General features: G+C 40.6%; 1 pseudogene across 1 annotated transcript in view; it reads right to left on the reverse strand.

The window, feature by feature from the left end:
• Positions 1 to 12,611, reverse strand: part of LOC146478172 (putative skeletal organic matrix protein 7) — a 117,549-nt pseudogene that overhangs the window by 98,587 nt on the left and 6,351 nt on the right. The window lies entirely within an intron of this gene.

Here is a 12,611-nt window from a genome sequence, read left to right on the forward strand (position 1 = left end):
ATTTCCCAGCGCAAGTTGTATAATATTTTGAAGCATTGGTATAGTGGCTATTTATACTAATAGTACAGGTTGTTGAACAAATATGTCGCTTTACATCGAAAAGACTGCAAAGACATGGCTGTTGTTCTTGTCGGAACTGAGAAAAGGAAGGTTTGTTTCCGGACAACGAAGACGTCCCGAAACATTTTCATGCTGCAACACCGAGTACAACTCGTAGTGTTCCAACAACTGGCGTTATGTAATCTTTGCGTGCACAACTTTGCTTTGCACGGTTAGACAAATTGCTCACTGAGTTGCCTCACTTGAATAAACAAATGGCTCATTCGAAGAAAATACACTCTTATAAGACAGGCGACAATTAAGTTTTACTTTGGTGCCAAAAACCACCCTTTATTTCTGGCAAAGCGATGCAGCACGCTTGTGAAACTTCTGAAATCGGTTTACATCCGGCATCTGGCCACTTACTCCGGGACCCTGGTCTCAAGGTCGGCGCAAGCGAGAGAGAAAACACATGGAGCTGCAAGGCATGGAAGATTATGAGGGACAATTTCTCTCCATCTTGCAACGCATCTCGCAAAGTTTCGAAAAGAAGAGGAACTTGTCTACTTTTTCTGCAACCTGTAACGAAATTTTTAGTTACGAGGACTTCAAGAGGGGAAGTCATACGCGCAGTTTCGCTCTCAACTTGTTTCGCAATGGCGTTGCTATAATTTTCAGGAAAAACAGCCAGACGTATAACAGTACTTTTAAGGAGAACTGCCGACTGTGCAGTGGTGTGAACAATCGCCCCTCACTTGCACTGCAGCTCGGGTTCGAATCCCGTATTTGTTATGTGTGGAGAGATGATGTTGTTGCTTTCTTCCTTGCTGCAAAGGTTGTTTTCTAGATTCTGATGTTTTTCTCCCTCCACAAAAACCATTACTGTCAATACCCTTATGAAAGGCACCTGCGATATGCTTTTTTTCTAGGCCTTTGAAGTTCATAAAGTACAGTCACACCAAAAAAATCTACCCTAGATTTTACAATATTTTCGTCAAGATGGCTAAAAGTTAGAAGAATAGGATATTTTCCCTCACCTTTTCAAAAATGTACCTGATGCACTTTCAAGTCATAGACAAACTGTTATGTTAAGTAAAACGACGGAACACTTTTAAAGAGTCGTGCAGGTGGCTGACATTGATAATCACAGTTGACAGGTGAAATACAGCTATCAGAATGCAAATAGCTAGGATGACTGCCTGACACAGCACGATTATAGGAAGTCAGTTATATAAATGAGAACAGTGTAATATTTCCTCCCTAGGTATTATTATTCATAAGGTATGGGGAATCGCTCTGGCCTTGGACTAACCCAGACCAGACGAAGGTAAATGTGGCAAGGCAAGGTTCAACCCAACTGACTCGAAGGGAGGGAAGGGTGGGCAGCTAAACATGATTTGAGCTCGCGGCCTCAAGTTGAGTGACAGAGTGTGACACAATGCAATCTATTATATAGCATATTCAAATAATCCCAAGGGAGTTAATTACCAATGCAAACTAAGTTTGCATAGTTACGGCCACCTGAGGCAAACCCCACTGGGAGCTAAGTACAAGAGGCAATTAGAACTAAACAAATATCACCGAACCAGAACCTTGCAAGCAAATTCATAAACACCTCTCACGGCTTTCGGCATCTCATCAAACAAATTCAAAACAATCCAAGACACCGCGTTTCGGTAAATCACAGTATATTACAAGAAAAAGGAGTCTCGTCGCAAAGACTTGTCAGAACAATTCTCAATAAAAGGGATAAAAAATTATTGCCCCCGCAGGGTTTTGGCCTAGAGGCCAAAACCCGAGGAGGCACCCTAGGATTCCCTGCGTGTATACATATAAGGAATTTCAAAATGTAAGAAAGTAAGTACTGTAAGTAAATTTGTTAGTATGCGAAAAAAATCTCGATTTGATCAAACTAGGCGCGCACGGTCGTCTCGGGTAATATTTCAGCAAGCGCGAAAGGTGCTATCGGGTAGCTGTCATTCTGCAACCACGAGGTCTTCGAGCAGCGTTTGACGGTCTTGCGAGCAAGAGTTTGCGTTTCGTCGTCCTCAAGCAGCATTTCGAGTTCTTTCTAGCACTGTTTCAAGGTCTTGCAACCACGAGTTCGCATTTCGCCATCATTTAGCAGCATTTCAACCACGAGTTCGCGTTTTGCCATCTTCTAGCAGCGTGTCAAGGTCTTGCAACCACGAAGTCACGTCTCGCCATCTTCTGCATCTTTAGCAGCCTTTCAAACCACGAGTTCACATAATTATACATACAATACGTTGCTGTTTCACAAAACAAAACTGTATGACTGTAATAGATTTCAATGTCAAATTTACAGAGAAATATGCTAACCAGTTACATGGATGTTAACTTCAATAAATATTCAAACGTTTCTTTTTTAACATTCGTATGCACAGTGATTTATATCCAGTAAGAACCATATACAGGTGTTAAACAGATCTTGAAAAGCGATGGCAGGTCTAGTGAAAACTATTACTAGTTTTAAATTTTTTCAATAAAGCGCCAGGCAGCAGTACACATCACAGGTAAGTTCAACACGTGGAAAAAATCTCGCCACTACGACAAAACCACGTGCAAAAATATTCGCAATCATAAGGCTGGTTTCCATATGATCGCGGATCGCAGATCGCAGATCGCAATAAGGTCTGCGATCGTCTGCGATCCTGCGATCGTGATCGCAGAAGATAGAACCATGTTCTATCTAAAGGCTGGTTTCCATATGATCGCGGATCGCAGATCGCAGATCGCAATAAGCGTCTGCGATCATATGGAAACCAGCCTATAGTCAATATCAGCCTTTGCTTATTTAAAAAACAATTGTCACGCCGCCACAAACGACACCACACAGGCAAGGCTAGTGAACACGTGAAAATACTTCAGCCAGTTAAGGCAAAACCACACAGGCAAAAAATCTCACAATTCCAGACGCCGCCACAGGCAACACCACACAGGCAATAAAAAAACCACACAGGAAAATACTGCCGCCACTTCAGGCAAAAAAACCACACAGGCAATTCACGCAATTTCCAACGCCGCCTCAGGCAACACCACACAGGCAAATTTTACCCTACAGGTAATACTGCCACCACTTCAGGCAAAAAACACACAGGAATTTAAGTAATTTCCAACGCCGCCCCAGGCAATACGGCACATAAGCAAATTTTACCCCACAGGTAAGACTAGCCGACTAGAAACTATCCCGCCAGACAGTCAAACAAATTCTAGATACCTTACTGTTCATGCAAAAATGAACAAGCACAACTTGGGGGATCTCGCCACTACATGCAAACTAAGAACAAACACGAGGAATTTAACTAGTCTGCGGCACAAAACGAGCTAAAGCTCCGAAAAGACTAAACGAAGGTGAGAACTTAACGTAACTCATCCTGAACTTGACCAGCGACAAGTTCTTTATTCCAGAATAAATGAATGAACTATTGAACTATTATCAAGACAAGAAGTTCAATATTTTATATTTAATGCTTCAAATTTTCAATATTGACAGTCTACGTTTCTCGTTCATTCTTTAAGGGCCATCTCCAACGGTGACCTTGTACTTCAACGACAAGCAAGAGGTACCAATATTTGAATCGGGAAGAAAACAACGCTACCACACGAAACAAGCAGTGGATATACTATTTAGACAAGCCCCTCTTACCGAAATGTGTACAACACAACCTTTGGGCGTTCGCCAAAACATGTCCTTCCTTGTCAACGTCAGCAAGCTAAATAACTGGAGAGATGTCAAAGCAGACAGAAACGGAGTTTATGACCGTGTGTTACGATGTGGTGTTTGGACAGTGTCTTGTGATGTAAGCGAAAATGATACCAGTCTTGAAATCCTCGCCAGGAAGAAAGACAATTTAGGGAGTGACAGTCAGTACCACATAACAATTAATTCCAAACGAAACAAGGCATCACCAACACTTGTTCGTTCAATGTTTCTCCTGACCAACAAGAGTGGGAAAATTGTCAATGATGCTTGCCTGCTACAATATCATATTATCGCATCGGGAGCGCGAGAAGACACCGTAGAAGTCCAAGTTCTACCCCACGGAAACCGAAAAGAAGGCCAATCGCGCCCCTTTCACCCAACAGCAAAAAGTACCATGGAGAAAATACACCAGGGCCTTACCGATAGTGGCAGTATTGCCAAGGTGTATCGCGGTATCATGAAAGCTACTGGAGGTCCGACTCACGCTTCCAATCCAAGTGTTCTTCCTAGAGGAAAGAAGCAAGTAAGCGATGTAAAGTTTGCAAGAAACAGTGCAGACGATCCAGTCAAGGACCTGCTAGTTTATGCAAGACACAAAGAAAATTCTCCTGTCCTGCATCATTGTGATGTCCCGACTGATGCATGGGTTTTAGGAACCGAAGTGATGTGTTCAGATATCTCTCGTTTCACGACTTCTGAAAAGCTGAGCTACCCCCTGTCCATTGATCCAACCTTCAATATGGGCCCCTTTGGAGTTACCCCGGTTGTATACAAGCACCTATTTCTAAAATCCAGGCGGAACGGCGAAAATCCAATTTTTTTAGGACCTACTATGTTGCACCATCGAAAGACCGTAGAGAATTACCGAATTCACTCGTCAGTGTGTGCGACCAACATCAAGAATCTGAATCAGGCCAAGGGGTTTCATGACTGACGGAGAAGAAGCATTGATTCATGCCTGGCCCGGGCCTGGCCCCAGTTGTTCAAAGGCCGGATAACTTTATCCTCTGGATAAGGTACTATTCGGGGTCTAAAATTTACTTCACGTTAAACGTTGTCCAAGGTTTTCGCACACTCCTAAACTAGACTGTGGTTAGAGTGGGCATATTTGCTTGTACACGATGAAATACCGAAATCTTTGCACAGATTGAAACTGTCGGATAGTGACTTATCCACCGAATAAAGTTATCCGGCCTTTGAACAACTGCGGCCTGGAGTGCAGACATGCCTAAGGCAAAACACCTACGCTGCTTCAAACACTTTGAGGGTAATTGTAAAGAGAAACTAAGGAAGATAGGTATCTGCAGCGCAAAAGACCAGAAAAAGTTTCTCAACAAGGTGTTTGGAGTCTACGGAAAGGAAGAAGTGATCCTAGATGCAGAGGATAAAAAAGACCTTAAGAGACGACTGTACGTATGCGTCGAAGGAAGAGCTAGAAAGAGAGGAAAGAGAAGTGCTTGGGTAGGACAGCACATACCAATGCAAGTTCTGGACATACCTCGAATCAAACTACGAGATGATGAAGAAAAACATGGTTGCAAAGGTTCGACGCCAGGGTGGGTTGAAAGACGGTCCTGATGGCAAACCAATCAGATCGTACACAAACCCTTCAGAATCCATGAATCACGTAATGTCTGCAGCGAAGAAGGATGTTGTTTCAAGTAAAAACGAGAAAGAATATGGTTTGACCAAGCTTGAATTCACCACTTCCGTGTTCGAAGAAATTTACCAGAAGCAGCAAGATGAATTACGTTTGGCCATCGCTGGAATAAGCGAAGAGTACGAACTTTCGGAGTTAGTGTCTCACCTTGAGGTCTCGATAGACACGTGGTTTCGCTGGTCAACCGAAGAAAGGGAGAAGTACGTCGCGGACATGAATAAATTGTCAGTGGAAGACGCACTGGGTAGGAAATCCATTCGTGAACCTGATATAACAAAACAGCCACCAGCGAAAGAATTCACCGAGTTGTCCATAGATGTAGCCCAATTTCTGAAGCAAAATATGGGATACAAGTTGGTCACAGCAAAGGCATGTCGCGGAAAACGCCCGACTTTTAGTAAACCACCCACTTGCCATCCAGGAGCGACCAACCTTGCAACCTTCTTTATTTTTCAACCTTCTTTATTTTTATTTTTATTTATTTTTTTTTTTTGTTCTTTTTAATTTTCGAGGACTCTTTTGTAAATCACTTATTAGTGAAATTGATTTCCTCAATAAAGATTATTATTATTATTATTATTATTATTATTATTATTAAATTTGAAGTCGCTGCAATACGCGCCAAGAACGGTAGAGTACAGTGTACCGTTGACACAAATTTCGTGTCGTGCAATTGTCCCAGCTACAAATTTGACAATATTTGCAAGCATTCCATTGCTGTCGCTCAGCTAAAAGGGTGCCTAGAAATGCACTTAAAATATGTTCACAACAAATCAAGGGCAAGGTTCCCCTAAACCGCTCTGGCAGAAGCCAATGTGGACAAACAGCGCGCAGGGAAGAAAGTTTCGCCCCTTGAAACAACAAAGCGCACCAACTGAAGTTCCCTAAGGAAGCAGCAATGGTGTCTATACAGAATCACACCTCAACGACAATCCTTTCCTCACAATCCAATCCTTCCTGAAGAGGCAAAGAAGTGCAAAAGCTGCAATGTGGACTTCTGTCACTGCCAAAGACACCTCCCGTTTGATTTGGTTCTGGAGCACAAAGAAAGGTGGTATTTTCCCGTAAATGGGGATTGGAAAAACAAAGTTCCGTCAAACAAAGAAGGATCAAGATTTTATCACGCCAACCTTCAGAAATGTCTCAAACCCAGGTTTTCATACATCTCGTCGCAGTATATACACATTCCAGAGGAAACGCTCCCAAAGCTGCACGAATCACACAAGGAACTTCTCAGGCGGGAGTTTCAAATGGACATATCATAGAGATTGAGAATTGATAAACAAAGGAGTAGCAAATAAGCTCTATTTTATGCCTCAACGGATGAACACTGAGAAATCGGACAAGGCATTTCGCCAATGTAATTCATTAATTTAACTTTAATGACAAGGCATTATGGACCCCTTGTCCTTTGGGCCTATATATGAAACATTGTTTGTATCTCACTGTTCCTCTCGTCACTGAAATTCACGATGAATACTTTAAGGAAAACCTGAGGACTAATAGTTTTAAGTGTGTGAGCTTCATCGGCGTCTTTTTCACCATGATTTAATTAAGAGCTGTTCAACAGTTAAAGGCGGACATTTCGCCAGATTAGACCTTCACTTTGTAGTGCTTGGAGAGTTTCATGTTCTTGTTGCGTTTGTTGTTGTTGTTTCCTAAGTTTGTCACAGTAGTGAAGAGCTGTCGATTTTGTGCGAATGGTACTTTTCAAAGCCACTGTTTAAATCTACTAGTAACTTTAATTGAATCTAACTATTGTATGTTGCACGTTCCAGTTTTTGGCATTCAGTGAGGCGCTTTCCATAAGTCTAGATGGATGTCATCGTCTCATTAGAAAGAGGTGAACAAAGGGTCACAACCTCCCGAATGTGTCAAATTTTTCCGTTTCAACTGGTTTGAACGGAGATCGCTAAAAGCGCCCCGTTTGAAAATCATATGCATGTTAATGTTATTTTTGAAATTTAAGAATAATATCAAATCTAAGGTAGTTTTGTTAGCAAAGGTTAATCATAATTTTACATTTTATATTACAGATAAAACTAAGTCTTGACTGTCAGCGATTTCGTACCTTATATTAAACGAATCTGTTTATGTTTCTAGTTTGTACACTCTTGGCTTGCCTAATTACAACTTGTGTTGTAATTATTCCAAAAGTACATTGCTCGTGTATTCGACCGTGTTGGATACAGTTGAGCTACGTGCATACCACAGCACAGACCGAATTGTTATACATTTTATGATCTTTTTGACATAAACTCAATGTTTCAGCCTGAGGTATGTTCTGAACATATTCTTAACTTTTAGTCCCTTTTTAGCCTCAACGTTCTCATAAAAGAAAAAGAGTGTTAGTTCAATGAAGGATTAAATTTTCTTTTTAATTAGAATTTACCTTCTGAGGTATTTTCTCAGGGATGCGCGTTTTTCACCAATGGGACACCTTCCATGATGGTAGCATTACGATTTCTAAGGGGGGAAAAACCGCACTAAGAGACTTCTTTAACACAACTGTCTCGGCGGCGGGTTGGCCTGGTAACTTAGAATCGGCGGTAAAAACCTCGTGAATATCGTAAAGTGACATTCTGATTTCGAAAAAAAACACACACCGGGCAATTTCAATGGATTCGACATGGACTTATCGAGCAGACAGGACGACGTGTGCAGGGAAACAATTGGAAATTCGCACTACTAAACTACCTGAATTAATGTGGGTAACTTTCGTGAGTTCTAATTGGTCCATGGTTTCCAAGGTAATCGTTAACCAATGGAATCTCACGAAATTTACCAAATAGAAATTTTTGTATATCGAACACGAGTATTGTCAACCCACTCCTTCCCCTCCCAGGATTTGTAATGATACCTAATTTCCCCTAAATCGCAGTTTAATACAAATGCCGTCTTGTGTATGTCAATACTGACAAAGGCACACAGGCACTTGACAGAATTTGTTTTTAGGTCTTCCGCTAAACTCCACCGAGCTGAGGCGAAAGGGTCTTCGTTTTCGATGAGGGGGTCTTCGTTTTCGATCAGGGGGTCTTAGGTCTTCGGTCTTCGGCCCTCTCGCGCTTCCTCGCCCAAGATGACAGCAACGAAGGATTATTCAGCGCTCCCGCTCCAAAAATACGCCTGCATTGCAGGCTAACCGCCATGAGACTTGGTGATATGTGCGGTATATAAGAATTCATTCATTCATTCATTCATTGAAATCCAAAAAGAAAGAAAAGAAAGAAAATCCCAAAAAAAAAAAAGTATCAGTCAATCGAGCAGTTATGTTTTCGTTGTCCAATTTTCTTGTATCCGAGGTAATGCACCTGAGATATACTTGCCGGAGAAGTTCAAAGGCCTTTCTGTTTCATCAATTGCGTGACACTCAAAATGCTAAGCCCTAAAACAGTCACGACCTTCGAGAAGGCTCTTGGCCAATATTAAACTTGAGTCGGTGGCAATAAACATGCCTATACATAAAATAAGTCACAGTTTTTAATTAAGAGTTTCTCGGAAAAACAAGAAAACGATGTCTTGTGGATCAGGAGGTCGACTAAACTAACTAACAACTCATGATCATGTAGCCAGATCTAGAGCCGTTATGTTTCATGAACAAAGGGTTGACTTTGGCAGTGAAATTGGTGCTGTGAAGCTAATTTCAGCATGTTGATTTATATGTCTTAGTTTGGAATATTGCATAACTTGGGGCGTGTTTTTGTGATCAAACTGAGTCAGCTCTTTTATTGTTTTCCTGTTTTTCCGGGAAATGTCCGTTAAAATCTGTGATGTGGGCACGTTTTCACCCGCTCTAATTAACCTCGGCTAGGGCCTCCTCGAAGGTTGGAATTGAAAAAAAATACTTTTAAGTATTTTTTTTTTTCAATACGTAGTTATTTTAATTTCCTTTCCCCCTTGCATACACAGACTGAGGGGACTGGCTAGGGAGATGTACACCTCCCCCACTAATGAGCACATGGAGTACTTGACTTCAAATATTTTAGGGATTAAAGAGGTCGGATCAGAATTTTGGAGTGTCAGGCACACTGGTAAAGCAAAGAGGCCTGAGACAACTATTTTTGAGAGAGTATATCTCAGGTGCATACTTCGGATTCAAGGGAATTGGACAGCGAAAGTATAACTGCCTGATAGACTGATAGATTGTTTGACATCACGTGATCAGTAGAGCAACAACTATAAAGAGTTGTAAGAAATTTTAAGCGTAATGGCAATACCGGGCGCAGTTTGCTAGGCTAGAACTTGGAACTCAAAACTCAAACTCGTTGGGGATAAGACTTTGGTTATTTTTCATCAGATTTTTCATGGCCTACAAACTTACAATAATACAAGAAAAAAAGGCTCAGTTGAACAAATAAGTGAAAAATTATACAGGAAGAAGATTGCGGATTGATTCCTTGATTTGCTGACACAGAAGGAGGGTTACATAACACACCTCTGTTGTCGTACTGCGTACGACAACATTTGGCTAAACCGCTCGCTATATCGTGATTTTCAAGCCTATTACGGGATTCTCACACGATGGTGATCTATGTTTATAAAGATTCAAAGTTCAAATGACGAACCTAAGACTTCTTCTGGCAATCAACACACCCTTACCCTCTATCACAAATAACTGATTCATTTAGCCATGTGAAGCTCTGCGCAGAAGATCAAATTCCTAATTAGACATCATTCTAATTCAGAGATTTTCAGAAGCGCCAGGAAAGCTGAAACTCTGAAATCTTTGATAACTACCATAAAAAAATATTTAACTTTCTCTGTATACAAACAGCCTGATTGCAAAATAATTTTATGACAGAATTGACTTTAAGGAAAGTCAATAGTTTGTGTTAATTTTTTGTTGTTGCACAATCGACTTTGTTTTTTTTTTTTTTAGCGGTTCCTTTAAATCATTTTGGAAACACTGACAGGTGGTAGTGACAAGTTTTTTTCTCTCTAATTGTCAAAAGTCTGTTTTACGGAAAATACAGACTTTTAACACCGCACAAGGCTTGGTCAACTGTCTACGATTCTTCAAACAGGGGTCATTGATTCATTGGCAGCTACAGAACTCCTTTGAGCACATGCGGTATTGTTTTTGAACGTGCTTTAAGACTTTATATGGCTAATTAAGTATCTTCACAACACTTAATTGGCCATAGCACGTTCAAACACATTCCTAACGGCTGCCTGTAACCCAATACCGCTTGCACTCAAACGTTATCGTCCCACTAGTAATAAATCATTACAAGCATTCCAGTGACGCTAGCTTGGTTTGCCTGTGATTCAGCTATGAACGAAGGACAGGTCTGCACGCAGACAGACAACCCGTATAGCTGGTATATGAAACCAGGCGTCACCGTCTTGCACTAAGTGCTTTAAAAGAACACTTGAAGATTTCAGGATCAAATACAATGTTCAAGCAAAGGAGCGCTTTTAGAATGCTCCTACCTTTTCCAGCCAAAACATTTGAATATTTTCATGTTATATCACTTGAGTTTGTTGTCATTGCTGTTCAATTTTATATAGCTATATTATAGAAAATAAACTTGTTGCGTTTGGTTTGCGTGGTTTCTCATCTTCATATATTCATATGTTTGTACTTAGCTGATAGCGATAACTTGTTTATAGAATACACGACAGTGAAATAGAGAGGCCTCTTGGCAGCCTTGTATAGAACGGAGTCGGTAAAACAGTGAAATATCTGGCTTTTACAAAATTTATTAACAGCTGACACAAAACGCTGTGTAATACAAGGCTTGTTATTACATCTTGCAACTACAGAAAAGCTTCAGATTTCAATACAATCTCCCGATTAATTGGCCTTTCTCTTCAGACTCAGTCTTAGAGTCATTTTGTTTACACTGCGGGACATCATAAACAGTGGGCATAGCACTGGGTTCACCCTCCATTATTATTACAAATTTGGTGGCACTTGCCGGCTAATCTTTCTATGCATTTCTGGTCATTAACTTCATTTATACCCTTTACAAATACCATAACCATGTCTTGATGCCATCATGCTTGGGTCCGGTAAAAGAAACATATCAAAATACTCTGGTAAGAGTTAAGCCGGCGTCAGTCTCCACATTCATTTAAGTGTAAGCAGGTTTGGTGATTAAAGGCGTAACTTTCGAATCGGTGTAATTTAGAAGGTTGCCCAACCGATGAGGGGATACATAGGGCCCGGCAGTTATGTAAACAAAGTTTAACTTAGGCCGTGGCTTAAAGACGATCAGGGGTTCTGCAAATCTGTTCATAAGTGTTTTATTTTAAGAACGAACAACTAAAGATGCGATATTTAGTGGAAGAAAAACAAAGAGCAGTTGATTGGACAAGTAGGGGACATCATAACATTCAACACAAAAACGATTTGGTAAACAAAGAGCTATCTGAATGGGTCGTATGAACTCTTTCAAAGAACTGATTATGTATTGTATTCCTATTCGTCTCGCAATCGAGGTTCTGCGGTGATAACTTTGCGAACTTTGTTATTTAACTAGAAGTCAGGAATACAGAAAAAAATACTGGCTTTTGCGAAGTCTATTGGAAATCAATAAATATCATAATGGTCAAACTGCTCTTAAATTTATTTTGTACCAAGCCTGAAATGCCAAGAAATGCAATCAATAGATAGATAATTGTAAAGCTTTGCAAAACAAAACCTTTAACAAGATTTACTCATGCTAATAAACGTCAATTTGGATATCCCTTTTGATTAAATGAAAGAAAAATAACTTTTACCCGAACATAGGTTTTTCAATTCAAAACTTTCACACAAGTTTTAGCCTTGATACACATGGCTAACTGCCAAAACAGAATTAAAACTTTCTCGTCATTTTGCTTCGAAACATCCGGCGCTAGCACCTATAGCCTATTTCAAGCGGAATTCAGTTCGCCCCATTTTTCCATCGCTATCCCCAAGGTACCCAATGGTCCATTTCCGTGGATATTAAGCGCCTAAGAAATTCAGATTTAGTTATGAAGAAAATCGAAAGTTTTTTGAGCAAGATCTCAGCTTAAAAATTTCGTTTAACTCTGGAAACTAATTCCTTTCCTTTACGAAGGAAAAGGAGCAAATATGTTGTTATAAAATTCGGAAAAGGTCAGCTAACACTCTCGGAAAGCTTACAACAGCTTGTAAATTCGGACAAGATTCCGTTCCCAAAAACTTTCTGCAACCAGTAAACTTTCAGCTTAAGCATC

The sequence above is a fragment of the Pavona decussata genome, unplaced genomic scaffold (assembly GCF_977016875.1).
Source record: "Pavona decussata unplaced genomic scaffold, jaPavDecu1.1 SCAFFOLD_67, whole genome shotgun sequence".
Lineage (NCBI taxonomy): Eukaryota > Metazoa > Cnidaria > Anthozoa > Scleractinia > Agariciidae > Pavona > Pavona decussata.